The following is a 12,674-nucleotide window of genomic DNA, read 5'->3' on the forward strand; positions in this document are numbered from 1 at the left end:
AAGGAGTGGGAAAAATTGATTAGCTGACAAATTGTGCCCTCTCTGTGTCTGAGGATTAAATTCTGATTGTGTACAGAGCATCTGACATTGGCTCTATAATCTGTATTAGTCATTTACCACCAGCAGAGTGCAGCAGAATACCGGAAACTTTATGAGCAATGGCTTCTCTCTATTAATATACATTTCTTGCAATTCAAAGATGAGATGGTGGTAGCCTACAAATATTCCAGTTTCTTTGCAACACTGATCAGTCAAACAACATCTGAGCCATATGCATGCTTTGTTTGCAATTATCTTAGCGTTACAAATTCACAACACTAATAGCGAACAAATGTTGATTTTGACATTTTAAGTAACTTGTTCTGCTATTACATAATTTTATCAATAGGTGCCAAAGGTGCAGTATGCAATGAGTCAGCACTGCATACAGTTCAGTGGCCTTGCCTCAACGCAAGTCTTATGCTGAAATCTTGTTTTATTCACTCCATGGCTGAAACATTGCAGTGTAACCTACCAAGTAATTTTATCGCCAGATGTGATGCACACAGACTTAAAAAGTCGAACTGCATACATTTGTTTTATTTTCAAAGTATAGAGTAGATAAATACTGAAATAAACACCGGAAAAGGATAGCCTTACATATTCAAAACAACCAAACATCCACCCACATATGACTTTTTGGCATATGGTGTGTGGGTGATAGAAAACATCTAATTAAGACAGCATTGTGAAACCTTACACAGCAGTTGTTATGAGGACTGTTTTAATTCTGTGAAATCTGCAATTGCTAATCAGTGAGTAAACATGAACTAAGTTACCATACCATAAAGCTGATTAGTGTCAAGTACTGTGTAACATAAACATAAATGCATGTACATATTTTTATCTAACAGAATATCATTTTGCAGAATTAGGTATGTTTGATGTCTAGAGAAATAAATAATTTTTACCCTGGAGAAAATGTGGAAACTCAACGTCTTTTTCCCTATTCATTTTCATCAGCTCTGAAGTCTGCTAAAGAGCAGCAAAGTGAGACACCAAATCCTGTACTAACAATTTAGGAAAAATCGTTCAAAACCACCACAAACACCTTAGTAACCCATTTGCAACGACCTAGCACCGCCCTTGTAACAATTTAGCAACCACCTACGGTAGCAATGTATCAGTGACCATTTAGCAACACCTTTGCTATAATTCTGAAAATGCACAACCACCTTCCAATTAAGCATAATTAGCAATAAGGTGATAAAGTTAGAGCAAGCATAAAACACACAGTACAATGAGCGTTTTTTCACTGCAGACAGTTTGAGGTGTCATAGTGGGAAAAGCATTGATAACATTAATGACTATGTTCTTATCTAGTGTCTCATTAAGCCAGCACAAATCACCATTCAGTCATCATTAATTTTATTATTTACACCTCTCTTTGATATTATCACTGCATGAATGCACTGACAAATGCTTAAAAAATGAAAGAAAGCCAAGCCAAAGACAATTTTTCTGACTAATTAAATCCTTTCTTCAAGCTATCATCTTCATCCTTGCCTTCTTGTATATGCATAATGCATTTTGCTGGGTTTTTTTTTGTTGTTTTTTTTTACTTTGCATGTGAATCTTCTTTCCTGTAGCACATGCAGTCTCCACAGTTTACAGTTGTGGTTAACCCAGCAGGCACACCAGTTAGGCTGATACAAAAGTAGGCAGAGACTGACATGGGGAGTTTTGTCAGTGTTTAACTGTGTTTAATAATCTCAAGTCAGAGAACAATACAAAGGATTATAAAACCCAATTAAGCATTAATATTCTAAGCACAGAATAACAGACATTGTCATATGTTTGAGCCGTGAAATGTTTCATGAGGTGGGCAAGAAGTCCACAGTGTAGCCTTGGGTGACAATATAAAATGTTACATCTTGTTCTGTCCACTGACGAAATCATCACCTGGCCTAAAGACATTTTTCACCCACACAACGACCATTTGTGTAACAGTTAGTCATGCCGTTCTACCTTGAATAAGATAAAATGTTTTTCTTGCATGCCTCCACAGAAAACGACAAACATATAGATTTACTGACTGATTGGGGTCCACTTAAATAACAGCAAAACTATAACAAAACATCACATTTTTTCATAGTTTATCTGTTGTTAAATGTATTAGGATCTGCGACACTTTGTCTTTCTCCTCTTGTCTCTCCAGTGCTTTTCCCTCCCTTCTTGTTGAATGTTTGTCCCCAGTTAGTTTCCCTTGTCTGTGTGTGTCTCAGGCTGGGCGTGGCTGACCTACATTCTGCTCTCCAGCTGCACTCCTTACACACCTGCTGATCATATACTCTGATTACAAGCCACCTGTTGTAAGGCCGGCTTTCCTCTTCAGTCTTCGCCAGTTTGTTGTGAACCTTTCTGTGTTAATGCTTCAGCCTTCATCTTAATTAGTTTATGATTCTAGGAGTTTTTGCCTTGATTTTTGGACACCTACCTGTCTTCTTTATAATTCAGATTTGCCAAACTCACCAGCCCTGTGCAGCCCCAGCCAGCCTCGCCTTTCTCTCTCTTGCACATGGGAGAGAAGAGACTTTGTTGCTCTCTGTTTTAGTTAGTTTTCTGTGGAGGCATGCAAAAAAAAAATAAAAATGTTTTCTTCATGAATTCAAGGTAACATGATTCAACTAACTGCTACACAAATGGTTATTTTGTGGTGTTGTGTTAAGTTTTTTTTTTTTTTTTTAAGCTGCTCCAGTATAAATGTGTAAAAATACACCCACCTAGTACCTGAATCAAAAATTGTGACTGTGAAAGGATCCCTCCATCTCACCTCATGGAGAGGCTTGAGATAAAAAAGTCAAATGCCAGGGAATGGTCACTTGCCAGCAGATTTTTATATACAGAAAGTGACAAATTAAACCTTGTGAGCAGCGAGACATTTTCTCCCAAACAGCAGCAGGCAAGCTGGACTGTGCAACAGTAGATAAACCCGCCTCTGAAGGAATTAATTTCCATCATTTCCATGGCTACCAGTTAACAAGGAGAGGATGTTCGAGTCATGTAGCATGATGTCTGGATGTTGAAATACATCAATATTTTTCTGTCCTTCAAAACTATTATCTGCTGCTGTCTCTTGGGGACACTAAATTGCAAGTTATGTAGTGCAGCTTTGAAAGATGATTTTTTTTTACCTTCAGATTTCTTCTATCATTCCTTGGCTATTTTTGAAGTGAGACAAATAAGCTTAGTAGCTTTCTTGTCAAGAGTTAGATGAGAAAATTGATATCACTCTCTCTGTATCAATCCTTTTATCTAATTCTGTGAAGAAAAAAAAGCAAATAACTGTATTTTTCAAGACAGAGCCGCCCTATACCCATTAAGTGATATAAACAGTTACTTAAGGCCCCCTGGTCCCTGGGGGGGCCAGCAGAAAATACATTTTAGGGGCAAAATAGACAGTTTAGGTAGGCTTGATAAGTAATTTATTGTCCCCTACAAAGCAAGCACTCCCATAATTCGATGTTAAAAAAACAAAACAAAAAAAACCAACATTTTGCTGTTGTAGAGATATGTGAAACAAAAGTAACAAGTAAAAAAGAACAACAGTCAACAGAAACAGGGATTTCTCTCTTCACAAGCTGTTTGCCCATGATTTATAAATTATGGCAGTTGGTTTAAGAGGACCATTCATAGTGTTTGGAGGTAACAGACAAATAATGTATTTACTGTTGTTCATTTAAAGATATCTGTTGCTGCTATTTTATACTTTACATGCTATGTACATTATTACTACATTACTACAAATGTTACAACACACACGTTGGTTCAGTATCACGTTAAGTGTCCACACACTCAATTAGTTCAATTAAAGTTAAAATGAACAGTGTAGTTTGGTTCAGTGCTTTACAAAATATTACTGTGAACTTAAAACTGTTTCTTTGTTTTTTACAGTGCACAGTCTTTATTTTTTACAGTGCACAGTACCTGATAGTGTTTGATTTGGATCCTGTGAGCCAGTGAATTATATTAAGCCATTGCCATCAGTGCAGGGAAGGTTTAGAGCAGTAGATCAAAAACAGTAATGTTAATATTATACTTAAAGCAAACAACCATCTCTATGGACATCTCTATTGGGAACAGAGCAAAAACAATAACACTGATGAGAGAACAGAGGCTGTTTTAAATCTCTCTTGTTTTTATTTTCCTTGGATGGGCTGCACCCACATCACCTTACCTGTTATTTTTGCTTTACCTTTTTTCTCTCTCCTGGGTGTCTTTCCTCCTCTGCGACCACTCCTGAAGCAACGCTATTGGAAAGCAAGCCATATGGGACTGTTTTAAGCATAATGAGCAGCGTACGCGAGGCTCATGTGCAGAGTGATTCCCTAAGCACTGCTGGGACTGTACAGAGAGAAGAAAACATGAAATAACAGCTCAGCCCCTCTTCTCTTCCTTCCTCCTTTCCCCTCATCCTCTCTTCCTCTGCTCTCATGCCTAATAGGGTGACCACTTCTCTCTTTGTTGTTGCTCTTACTTTACACCATCATGAAACAGACTTCATGATCACAGGGTGTCTTTTTTTCCTTCTTTTTACTTTTTTTCCCCCTTTATAGTAAAACACAGACCAATTAAATGCCTTCATGCAAATGACTAATGCCTCTTGCCAGTTCACAGCTATTCACTCAGTGATTTTGCCATCCCTGCTCCGTTCTGCCGCCGAGCTTTACTAAAATACCATAAATGTGTATAGTTCAGTCACATTAATTCAGCTGCCTCTGGGGGTGCTGAAGTGGGGGCAGTCACTGATAGTGGAGTGATAGTGCAGTCAGCAGATTTAACTCTGCAGAGCTGCAGTATCTGTTTCTCTAGATGGAAGGAAAAAGCAAGTATTTGTGTAGATGAGAATGGGAAAACGAGAGAGATGAGAGATTGAGACAGATATTGCAGCATGCATTATATTGTCCTCCCAATGGTGCAGGATGAACAATTCAGTCTATATTTAGATGCATTTAGTCGCTGAGTCTTTGCAAACAAGGTTATTTGGAGCTCCCACACAAATAAAACACTCAAAAATCTGACCATAAAAGATCAAGGAGAAAATACCTGGTGTTATCTAGTTTTTTCATCATCTCTGTAATTTCTGCTCTCCTTGGGATGCACCATAGTTGCGCACACTCATTTGCAATTCAAAAGCAATTTACCCGCCCCATTTTTAGAATCCAGTTTGGGGGTTTTTCACTCGAGAGATTTAGAAATACTTTACTGCCCATCAAGACTTCTCTTCTGCTTTCAAATAAGCAAAAACCTCACAGTATATGAGGACGATCAGGGGTGTTTATCCTGCCTAATCTTAAACTAGAGTTTGTCAGCGTGCTTTCTTTACCTTTCCTTTCATCATTTCCTTTTTTTTTGGGCCCCAGTTTCCCTTTATGATCAATATTGGTCCAATATTGACCATCTTTTAGCTCTGTTTAGGGCTCCACTATAGAAGATATAAAATAACGGCCTGAAGCCTTAAAGTTGGCATTTCGGCCATCACCATCTTGGTTCTTTGGAACCAGCAGAGTCCATATTTGGATGAGAGGATGAAGCTGTGGATGAGTGAGGGCTGGATCTGACTCACAGACTGTAAAAATGCCTTGCAGACAGCCTGTCACTCAAGCGGCCTGCTTGTAAATATGCAAAAATGGGTAAGCTATAAAACAATTCACCCCCCTTATAGTTTTTTATGTATGTTAAAATTAGCTGTAGAGACTCAAACCGTTTTTGCACCAGGCTGTGAGCATGTTTAATTCTGCTGTAGGGCCTTTTAACATGGGGGTCTATGGGGATTTACTTGGTTTTAAAGCTAGCCTCAAGTGGCCTTTCAATGAACTGCAGTTTTTGGCTTCTGCATTGACTTTATTTTTCTGCCTGCAAAGTTGCTGCCTAGTCTCCACCAACTTGTGATGGAAATATCTGGCTCTTTAGTTGCTAAATCATCCACTATGTTCACGAACCACTCTCTATCTGTGTCTGTCTTCTGTTTGATGCAGGAAGTGTATATTCATTTTTTAGCTCTTCTGCTCAGCACAGCTTTGTGCTGTGAAAGAAAAGACACTGACAAGAAAAGTGAGAGTGAACAAAAAAGTATAATTTTTTTTCTGGAAAACCAAAACAGTGAGCTGACAGAAGATAAAATGTGAGTGATGACTCTGTGGGTTCAACACTACGAGCGACCGCTTTCACATTTGCTCCATTATAAAAATATCAGTTGTAGCCCCTTTAAAGCTCCTGAGTGCCTTCAGCTGGCTCTCAGATACACCAGCAGGAAGATCTTTCCATCAAAGCAAGTCGAAACCAAAGTGAAGTTCATTCTTTACACTGCATTTTCTAAAATGAACGTCACCTGCTGTGCAGTGCGTTGACATATCGAAAGCAGTCTGCCAAAACAGTGATGAAATAATAAAAAAAAAACCTCTGTGACTGTGGGAATTTGCATAAATGCATTATTATGCTGTCAGGACTTTTAAACACAGACAGTCAGAGATGAGATGTTGGTTTTACTTGCAGCTCAAGAGTCAGCTCTGTCTTTTTTTTTCTTTTTTTTAAAATTTGGTTTGAGATAATAGCAAACCACATAAAGCTCAAGCTTTTCAAATGCTTTCTTTCAAACTTTTCATTATTCTAGTCTGTGTCTGATATTTACTCTCTTGGCTTGGTGAACGATTTAGAATTAATTAGTGTTTTACCAAAGACCATCTAATATTGCACAGGATTTAAAGGACTAGTCCGATAATTATATGTACCAGGCTCTTGTTATTTTATGTATATGTAAGAGAAGTAAACCTGGATGGCATTTGGTGTATAGGTAACGACACTTGAATCACTCTTTTGGTGCACAGAAGGAGGTGGATTCTCTGTAGAATCTGGACCTATTTTTCCCCAGCTAATGATAATGGAAACCCATTTGACATTTGCTTTATATCTCCGCTCCATCTGAGTCACTGAGGTGTTCAGTGCTGAAAGGTTTGCTTCTCACCTCCAGCATGGTATTCGTCTAACTTTATCAGCTCTGAGCGGTGTGGTTTATTGCATTGAAAGCAAGCTGACACTGAAGAATTTCTGCAAAAGTAAACACCGCTGTATTCTAATCTGAGGAGGGGATCATATTAAACTTCATTAGCTGAATTGGTGAGTTTCCCTTATCTATTAACCCCTCTCTCTCGCTCTCTCTATCTGTCCTCCCATGGTAATTGAAAGAGCAGATGTTATAAGGTAATTGCCTCATCACTCAGGCTGCTCAGCCTCTCTACATGTAAATGTCGCGTTTCCACAATGACTTTTGATTCTCACACTCTGCCTTTAATTCAGATATGCTCATGGTCTCTTCAGATACTATTAGAGCGCTGCAGGCTATTTCAACAGACTTCCCCATGTGCATTCTGAATAGATTGATGAAACGGCAGCCACTCGAACATGAAAGGCATGTATGAGGAGAGGTTGCTGGATTGAAAATGATCCTTAATGTGACTAAATGTATGACTGCTCTGGGTTAAGACATGAATAAAAAGAGTTAAGAGCCTAAGGATATTGAAGGCAGCTAAAGCAACTGACACTGTTAGTAGAGTAGTTAATTAAGTATTTAAAGTTTAAAACAGAGCAGTTTTATACTAAAGAGTCGTAGGTCAGTTATCTGTCCATATAAATGTTTCAAGAGTCCTTCGTTTATCCTTGGTTTATTAACGGACAATCAATTTAAAGAGTCATTTTAGAACACATTATATATTCTACACATCAGAGCATCTCGGCTCAGCTCTCATTTCTTAAACATGAAGATTGTAAATTAATTCAGAAAAAATCTAATGCAGCCACAGCTTGATATTTCTTTTTATCTCCTAAGATCTGAATCTAAATGTAAAAACATTGTAATGATTTATGTTGAGCACCAGCCAAAATGAAAAAAAAACAAACTTGAAAGTTCAAGCCATAACTTACTTGCCGTCTTATTTCTTATTAAAGTACAAAGCTGGTGATATTTTATCCTCAACAAATCCCAGTGCAATTAGTCTTTTGACGTCCCTGCCGCCCTTGTAGCTGTCAGTTCTAAGCCCATTTATTCCTACTGATGATGTAAATCCTTAAAAGATTTTTAAAAATATTATTGGATATGTTTAAATAATATATTTGGAAAAAAAGGCTAAATATAACATAGCAGGACACTGTACGACTAAGAAAGATTACTTGAACAAGAGGAAAGTGTGTTTCCGTTAGTGACTATTTTAGCTGCAGATGTGGTGTGTGAGTTAGCAGCAGCAGAATATGTGGGACTGACTACAGCGTCCAGGTTCTTCACAATGAAGGAACACATTAGACAGTGCAACAGTAGTCCAGTTTACCTCCAAATATATAGAGGTTCTAACCAAATTTTCACAAATTAGCACAAGAAAATGCAAATTAGACTGCTTTTTCCTTCAAGGCTGTTATGTGAATATTGTACCTTTAACTAGTCTAGTTGCAGTTCATTTTTATAGATGTTCTTGGATGTATAAAACTGGGTTGTTGGCTACCCACTGGAGATTACCTTGGTTAGCTGCTTAGATCACACATACAATATGTATATGTGTTTAAACTTTTGTCAATATAGACATACTACTCACAATGTTAGCTTGGTAATATTCTCTACAATTCAATAATTTAGTTAATTTTACTAAATGCGTGAGCACCCAGAAGCTATCATCGGCAAACAAAACAAAAAAGATGCAAAAAGTACATGTAGAATAATATTTTTAAAAAAACTTAGGAAAAACGTCCAGTGAACTGTATTCAGAATTATATAATTAAATGTATTTTACAGAATTATCTTTTTTAATTATTTTTTCCAGGTCTTTTCTTTGTATTTTTTTCTTGTTTTTGTTTTACTTTATTTCTTTTTCTTTTCTATTATCTTTTCATATATTTCTTAATAAAGCCAGGTCTCAAAAGGTTAAAAAAAAATAAGTTGATTGTATTTCCATCTTTGCTAAGCAAGTTTTGTGTGAAAGGAATTAAAAGCCCGTCCCTTTTAGACGCCTGGCCCAAATAAAAGCCTACTGAGTTCAATAATTTAAGCAATTAATAACCCGGGCTATTTATTGAAGTTTCATGGTAGTCTACCTATGGAAGACAGGTGCAATGGTAGCGGCCGTTGTTACCTCCCCCCACGGCTTCAAATGGATCGGTCCATCATGTAGTGTCAGAGGTCAAGCAGGAAGTAAACAAAACTTAACCGATAAAGTGCATGATAAAGTGGCGTAATTGGAATAAAGACACAAATTAAATGGAAAAAGGAGCCCGAAACGAAAATGTGGAGCACAGAAGGTTCGAGATAAAAGAAGAAAATACTCGAGGCTGATGCTGCAGAATATTTCAAAAGTTCAGACTTATTTAAAAATAACTTCAGCGTCGAAAATGTTCGTTAGCGGCGGTAATGACATGGTGATGGATGTTGTGACAGTGCTAACGGAGCTGGCAAAGCTAACGTCATAAAAAGGACAGAGCGTGGACAGAATGGACAGGACTAAGCTGATACCAGCGGAGTAACGTTACAGGCCAGGGACAAGAGGAGGAGGACGGGCGACATGACAACTTCTCAACAGGTGAGACCGCTGGTACTAATGAAACTAGCTCATGAAATGACAGAGCTAACCAGTTAGCAACAGCACTGCCGTTACCAATGCTGTACACTCGGGTGGCTAAAACGTATCTATTTTTAAGTGTATCTGCGCTGTTAATTGTGTTTTAAAGAAATTCCCAATAGCAGACCGTTGTTATGAACAACAGACCGTTGCTATGGATTCAGTTCTGATCGTAGACGTTTACAGCGAGCTATAAGTCATTCATAAATCAGTGTGAACCCCGTCATGATGCAAGACTTCACCATTAGTCATCCTCTCTGGGTTAATTTCGCAATACATTATCCCGTGGTTATTGTGCTGTTACTTTGAGTGTTTCTGTACTGTAAATCCTGCTGAGATGCAGGTAATTATCTGTGCTGTGTACCTGGGCTGTAAACACTGTGTTGATGAGATGCAGGTGACATACAGCCGATTTTTTCTGCTTATTGTGCTGTTGACTTGCACGTGAATGTATGACTTGGTTGATATGCTGTGTTGGTGTTAATTTAGTGTACCTGGGTCCTGTGTTGTAATACCTGTATTGCTGAGATACAGGTTAATGTAACTCTACCTACTGTGTTTTAGACTGTGTAAATCCTGTTTAGATGCCATTGTATGGAGAAATCTGTTTAGCTCTCGTTCACAGGGAAAATGCCATGTTCCCAGTCCGACTCTGCCCCAACCTTCATTTTGACATTTTTATTTTGGGTGTTTCCTCTTAGGTTTTTCGTGTGCAAATTAAAATTGGTGGATGGAAATGCATTTAGTGTGGCTCAGTGCAGTGTATCCTCATACAACGGTTTATGATATTTTACGAAAATGCACATTAACAGTTTGTATGATATTATTGCTCCAGGACTTACATAACATAATTGATTCAAAGGTATGCAGGTTACACACTGTAGGTTAGGTTTAGGAAAACGCTGGTCTCCTGGGGGAAAGTCCTTTGTTTGTTTGATCCATACACAAACTTTTGGTCTTTATACTACTTCCTTCTTTGCTCCCATCAGCACATTAGTGACCTGATCACAGCCTTCCTGATAACATAGTTAACTTAAATGACCAGCTCATGCTCACAGAAGTTATATTGTGGTACATTACTTTTTGTAGGTAGGAACAGTGCATGAGAACAGTTTGCTCATTTATTTGTTTTAAGTAGGCTACTTTGTAGCAACAAAGGAGCTCTATAGCACTCTGACTGTCTATAAAGACAAGAGACTTGATGCCAACAGGAAGAATATTGAATATCACCAGACTCAGCCTTTAATGTAGAAATTGGCTGTATTACAAAGTGCAGAACATTAACTTAAAGCTTTTACGTCATTTACTCCAATTACAGTATTAGCTTTCTCTTTATTCAAGCAGTCAAATCCCATTTATTTTATTCTAAAAGTCAATAAAAGACCTTTGATGACCACTTCTTGTTCAGGGTGTAAAAATCTGAAGAACTGATCTGAACAAAGCGGCTCCAAATCAGATAATTTAGTGATGAAGACTTCATCACCTTGAAAAGTGCCTTTCCACAGGCCTTACTGCCACCTTTTACAGTATTAATGCCTGTCATTATCCACCTCCTTCAAGACTGATTGAACAATGTATTTAATTTGACAAGGTTTCAAGAAGAGTATATTCTCAACAGCTTGCCAACCAAATCACTTATGACAATCTTAAAATGAAGATAAATGACATTTTGTCAGTGTGTGTGTGTAGGGAGTCCAATTTCCCTCTTCCTCAGTTTCCAGAAATAAATGTATCTGATTGCAGTTGCAACAGAAGTGTTCATATTTGTGAAGTGAACATAAACTGAAAAAAGAAGAGTGTGAGGAAACAGGGAGGAGGTGCAGAGAAACAGTGAAAACAGCCTTTGACAAATGGCAGGAAATCAGAGGTTTCTGCCGCAGTGAAGGAATTGAGGCACATGTCTCCGACCCAGAGGAAACATCTCAGCCTGCTGCTGGAGATTTAACTGCAGTCCTGTCTTTCTGTGGGATTACCACGCTGTTAACACTGTATCGGTGTGACAGGGAGCTTTATTTGTATGTCTAGTAAAGGAATTACAAAGAATAGATACAAAGATTCCCTTCCCCAAAAAATCAGGGGGACTGTTTTGTGCATCAAAGCTGAATTGACTTGTGTAATTTCATGTGAAAAACAGAGGCAGTTCCAGTTATTTTGTACAAGTCTGGCAACATGCAGATAACTCCAGCAAAACAAAAAGCTCAGCTGGTGATCAAATGTGGTCCAGCATAAGGAGAGGACAGACATTCTAGGTGGGTGTTAATTCCTCCAACAACAATATTGGACTGTTTAATGTCCCTGCTAATGAAAGCCGGCTTCTCGCTAAACAGAGAATTACTGATGAACACAGACTTTGTGGCACATTTCTTCTGCACAGACTCCTCTTAACCCCTGTGCAGTGAGATAATGTATGCTGTTTTTCAGCACAATTTGCTGGGATCAGACTCATTTCAATAATGAATGCAATTACAGGTCCCCCTTTATGACTAACATCCTGATCGACCCATTACTGAAGAGCCACGCTGTTTCCAGGTCCTTTCAAAAAGCTGTGTGCATTCTGGTGGAATAATATCTGAGATAAATACATGGATCAGTAAAGATCAGCTAATTTATCACATACACCGAGGACCACCGTTAACCAGTTGTTAATTAAGCATTTATGAACGCATTAAAATAAAAGCTTTAAAGGAAAAGCAAAATAAACCTCATATTTTATACTTCTTGGCTCAGAAATATGATGTTGGTGAGACACAGCAGGTCTGTGAGAAATCAAAGATGACATTTGCTGTTAAAACAAAAGCGAGTGTCATACTGAGCTTTTCTGTTGGTGACAGTTTTGCAGCTTAACAGCCTTTTTGCAGTTTTGCAGCATTGCTTGAATGTGTAAATTGTGAATTTTCACAAGTTAGAACAAATTTTGGGTTGCCAAGTTGTGAAAAATCTCTGTGACTGGTGAGTCATTAAAGGTCCAGTTTGTGGAAATTGGGGGGATATATTGGCAGAAATGAAATAAGAATGTTTTCTTTAGTGTATTATTAC

Source organism: Plectropomus leopardus, chromosome 13 (genome assembly GCF_026936395.1).
Source record: "Plectropomus leopardus strain MGB_pleo_1.0 chromosome 13, ASM2693639v1, whole genome shotgun sequence".
Classification (NCBI taxonomy): domain Eukaryota; kingdom Metazoa; phylum Chordata; class Actinopteri; order Perciformes; family Serranidae; genus Plectropomus; species Plectropomus leopardus.